Source organism: Pinus tabuliformis, chromosome 1_2, assembly GCF_031772625.1.
Source record: "Pinus tabuliformis cultivar Carrire ecotype Pingquan chromosome 1_2, CPIR1, whole genome shotgun sequence".
In the NCBI taxonomy this organism is placed as follows: Eukaryota; Viridiplantae; Streptophyta; class Pinopsida; order Pinales; family Pinaceae; genus Pinus; species Pinus tabuliformis.
In genome coordinates, this window is record NC_142298.1 from 656520604 (window position 1) to 656526098 (window position 5495).

The 5495-nt window shown below is 39.9% G+C and overlaps 1 pseudogene; it reads right to left on the minus strand.

Moving 5' to 3' along the window:
• Window positions 1-3522: 3522 nt before the first annotated feature.
• On the minus strand, window positions 3523-5289 carry LOC149207385 (calcium-transporting ATPase, endoplasmic reticulum-type pseudogene; annotated as a pseudogene).
• Between the last annotated feature and the right edge of the window lie 206 nt (window positions 5290-5495).

Sequence of the window (5495 nt, forward strand, 5' to 3'; positions counted from 1 at the left end):
GAGGAATCTATGAAGGCAGGAGAGGAAAAACTATGAAGAGAGGTATGCTACAACATATTTAGGTTATCTTTAATTCGTTTGATTTTATTTTCTATAAACCAGAGAGCTTATCTTAATGGTGAAAACAAATTCATTTGATAAATGAGAGATAAATTAGGGTTACTCCACCATTCTCTCAAGGATTTGTGAAGGTATAATGTGTTTTTTACTATTTCCTTGTTATTTTGAAGGTCTGCTTTTTAATAACCAGTGCTAACAGTCATATTTATTCAGAAAGTAAGTTGCCCAAACTTCGTACTTTTCTTGGCTATTATATATAATTTGGTACATTGCAGTAGTTTTAACTGAAATTGGTCAAGGGTCTTCGCAGAGACATATTGTTAAGAAATCAACTATACTTTTTTCATTTAATAAAATCAACCTATATTTTTGCAGTATTTTTTATTATGTATACCTCTTACTTCTTGTCATATCTTTAATTTCATAGTTTTCACAGCGTATGCTCTACAAAATTTAAGGTCTTTGACCCAAAATTCTAATTAGCTCATTGTTATTTAAATTTGATTTTCACTTTGAGTTTTTTTTGTCATCTAGTTTGTTGTGAATAATATGTTTCAGATGTATATACTTATTTTCCTTTTCATTTACTTATCATTCCCGTAACATAAAATTTTTCCAAAAAAAAAAACATTTAGTCCTCAGTTGTACAATTCGGGCAAACTGTCTCACTATCTTGTTAGGATAACAAGATTCAAGGAGTTGATTGTTTAAGTTTAATTAACTTAAATCAAAACCATCAACACAATCCATGTATAGTTGGAGGGATGTTAGGTGACTGTCAAAAGAGCCCTAAGTCCAACACTTGTGAAGGACAATATGTCTAGTAGAAGGGTAGGTGTTGGTGGGCCCCAGTATTGTAGCAATAATGCTACAACTCCTGGAACTCCCTTCTTTAATTTTATCAACCCGGTAGTTCGTAACAAACTTGGAAGCGACGGTGCTGTATGCACAAGTACTAGCTCTTGCCGCAGCTGTCACTTGGTCAGCTGGCACAAGTCCACTAGGAGCTTAAGCCAACTTCTATGAGCTCTTAGAAGAAGCTTTTTAATTGATGGATGAAAGCTAACTCGAAGGAAGCTAATCTAATTGCAACAAGAAACTGAAAGCCAAAAAGAAACGCAAACCCTAGCAAACCCTAATTCTACTAGCTGGTCCTGCTGACACAAAGAAGAGCATGCAAACTACTGAAAGAGATGCCATTACTTCTATGAAGGTAAAATACATGTGTCTAGACTACCTCTATCTGAAGAAAACATCTTTTTGTATTTTTGTTTAAGTTGTTGGAATTATCATGCATGTGCTCCTAACTATTTTTGGCTGTGCAGAGGTGGATCAAGGAGGAGAAATGCTTGGGAAAGGTTGGGAAGGTTCAGAGAGGGTCTAAGGGGTCCCTAACACCCTTCCAGAGAGTCTCACAAAGTTTGGCTGCCAAGAAACCGTGTTTATGAGCTTCTATAGGAAGTCTGCAGGGGTTCTACAGGATGTTCAGGATTTCTACAGGATGTTCTGTAATTCTTCTACAGGATGTTTCGAAATGGGATTTTGGAGCATGGATGGAGGGAAAAAGATGGAGGAATGAGTATGGAGGTGAAATAGGGGTGTGAAGAGGTCTAGGACTTGGTGGATGAGGCTAAGGAGCGATTGGATTTGTTCAAGGATGGAGGAAGCGATGATGCACAAGAATGTAGGAATTAGGGCAAGGTGGGGAAAGTATGGCAAATGAAGGGTACGAATCATGGACTAAGGGTTGGAGCAGATTATCTGATGGATTATGGTAGATAGAGAAGGATAACAGGTGCTCTGCAAGTTATTTTTCGAATTTAACAAATGAAGACTTGGAAAATCAAGAACCTAATTACCTTGACCTAATCTGACCTAGATAATAGCAAAAGAAATGGAACAAAAGTTTATTTGCACAAAATCAGATGAACTAACTATGCAACTAAGCAATCATAACCCTAAGCATGCAGTCAAAACTGATATCAAGTTTGACAACTAAGAATCCAACACTAATACTTGCATGGTGAAGCAAGACAACGTTTTTGTGGGCAACATGGTCACCTTTGTCCCAACTCACGATCCCACTGAGGGAGAGGTAAGATCAGAGGTGCTTGAGCCCCTTTTTCCAAGGATCCTTTATGTTATTAATCTATCCAAATCAATCTGAACATGAAAATCTACTTTAATCATCAAAAGCAACCTAAATAACACAACAAGTTTTAAATCTAAATAGCAGATTTTACTCTAAGAATGCAGCAAAGACACATAAAGGTAAACAAAGGAGGTACTGGGCGCTTGAGATGGGCCCAACCCCAAGAGCTACAGCCTCCTAAGAGAGATTTAGAGTTGGTGCAAAGCTGGATTCATCTTTATTGATCAAGAAATGAAGAGTTACATCAAAACTGTCCACAAGGAGAACTTGAAAATGAGCTGACAGCAAAACTAATCTATTGCTTAAAAATCGAACTACAAAATGACTACAACAAGACTATGAAATGACTAACTACCAGCTAACCAAAATGAGGCCCTAAGCCTTCTTATTTATACAAATTGAGGACCCCAACAGTCCTCCTAAACTTTAGGGACTCGGCTGCCCAAGACTTGTAGTTAACAGCAGTCCTACTTGACTTGCTTGGCTGCCCTTGTGCTGATTGATTTGGTGGCCCTTGAACTCCGAGCTGATGGTGGAGAATTCGAAGTAAGGGCCCATAAATGAAGGGAACACCTTCCTAAAAATACTCTCCACGAATTTGGCTGCCAAGTGCTCATTTCAACCATTGACTTTGTCTCCAAATTGACCAAAAAGGCTACACAAAGCACACATTAGACTTGTTGGCATAATGACTAACCCAATTCACTCTATTAGCATAAATATAATAAAAAACATGCAATAAACTAATGAGAATGGTGGATTAAGTCGAATTAGGAGGTTGAATGAGCCCAAATAATTATCCATTTTTGGGGCTCATCATCACCCCCTACTGAAAGTGTTGCTCATCCTCTGAGCAACCAATATATCTCCTCATCTTTGATGGCCCTGGTGGCCTCCCTGTCATGCCAAGCTTCTGAAGTGATGCCCTCTTCTTAGTCATGAAACCATGCTTTTCTCTTTGCTTCTTCCCACTGCCTGTGCTTCTTTTCCTAGAGAATTCTCAACTTTGGTATGATTGTGCAAGTATATTCAATATGATGGTGGCAATGGTGGTGAAAGGAGATGAAACCAGTGGAGGATGGAAGAAAAGAGTGGTTGCATGCCTCCTCAACAAACTTCAAGCTTCAAATCCCTCTCCATAATTGATTATGGCCTGCCCAAAGGCTTCTACAGGATGTTTCTGGTAAAAATACAGAACTTCCTGTAGAAGGTTGAACCATGACTAGATTGTGTCCGAACCTTGAAAAAATGAGTGTTCATGGAGGGGATGGATGTGCTTAGGGTGGCTAGCACAGATGCTGCCTCCCTAGCTAAAATCTCGGCCAATTTCTCCTTCTGCTGCCCTCTCCCCAAACTTCCTTGTATGCCAATCCCAAACAACGCAAAGCCTTTGAACTCATTTGATGAAACTTCCTCAAGAGTAATTCCCTTGATGCATCATCTCATTCAACAACTGATCCATCTACAAGTTGTTGAAAAGCACTCCTTTCAAGCAAATTTTCCATGGCGCCCTTCACTAGCAGACGATTTTGTCCCATTGGTTCCATGACAATAACACCCATGGATTTTCAATCACAATCAAACTCCAATAAAGCCCGCCTCTTTGATGTTTGTATCCACCAATCACAATTGCCCAATTTCACTGTGCCATTGTTGAGAATGGCACTTGTATCACTTGCCATTGGGTCTGGAACTCCCATTTTTTCAACCAATACCTTCAAGGCTGCCTCAGTGGGAATACCAGTAGCACGGAACTGGTGACCTTGACAAGATATCCCTGCATCATTGCAAACTGCAGCAACTTCTGCCAGAGTTTCTCAATTTTCCCCCATATTATGTGCAGGCCAATCCAATATTTTTCCATCCTCAGGATTATATGTTGTTCCTTCAACAGTAAACTCTCTAAGTGAACCAACACTGTGCCCTATGGCTATAAACTCACTGACAGACATCTGATTGGTTGTAAGAGTACCTGTCTTATCAGAGCAAATCACTGTGGTGCAACCCAAAGTCTCCACGCTCGGTAACTTACGCACAATAGCATTCTTTTGTGCCATCTTACAAGTGCCAAGAGCCAAACATGTAGTAATCACAGCAGGCAATCCCTCTGGTATAGCAGCAACTGCCAGAGCAACAACAATCTTAAAGTAGTACGTACATTTCTCAAAGGAAAACTTGATATTTTTTGGCCACCCATCTATGACTTCCCATGAAAGAAAATATTTGTAGTTCATGATCCAGACAAGAATACAAATGGCACCAATCACTGTTGTCAGTCTTTCACCAAATTCATCTAACTTTCTTTTCAAAGGGGTATCATGACATTCCATTGAAGCTTCCTGAATTTGTGCCTGAATTTTACCTATTTCTGTAAACATGCCAGTGCTCACAACAATGCATGTGCAGCAGCCATTGGTAACTGTAGTTCCTGCAAACACCATGCATTCCTTTGACTGCAACTCACAGTCACACAAGGTGGCTGGATATGTTCTTTTGACCACAGGCATGCTCTCTCTGGTCAGGGAGCTCTGCGCCATCCTAAAGATGGATGTCTTGAGGGACACAATTCTCATGTCTGCAGGAACCTTGTCTCCCACCTTCAGTTCCACTATATCTCCTGGAACAAGTTCTCTGGAGGGAAGATCTACAACATAATGTCCATCTCTCAAGACCTTTGCATGATCAGATTGCATTTATTTGAGAGCTTCCAAAGCCTTCTCAGAATTATTCTCCTGCCATACTCCAACAATGGCATTGAGGATGAGAATCAGGAGAATGACCAGGGGCTCTACATAGGCTGTTATGCCCTCCTCAGAAGACACATTATCACGAAAGTAGGCGAGAAGAAATGAAATGCCAGCTGCCAGCAAAAGTATTTTAACAACTGTATCATCAAATTGCTCCACTGCCAGCTTCCACAAAGGTGTACCATTTTTCTTCTGGAGCTCATTCCATCCATATATTTGACGGCGTTTTTCCACTTCATGAGAATTTAAACCATTCTCTAAGCTCACATCATATTCTTCTAAGCATTCTTCAACAGTTTTAGACCAAGCACGGAATATCTTGTCCTCCATGGACTATGAAATAGATGATCAGATTCTGAATTCAAACAGAGTGCTCCACCATTAACAGATCTATAATGCGTTTGAAAAACTCCAAAATCAATACTTTCAAGAACCCTGGTAACCTTGGACACGAGCTTTAACTACTTTTCTCATTTCAAGCTTGAATTTTGACAAGAATCTCGGGTTTTCCTTCCGCAGAGCTGTTTTCTGCGTTT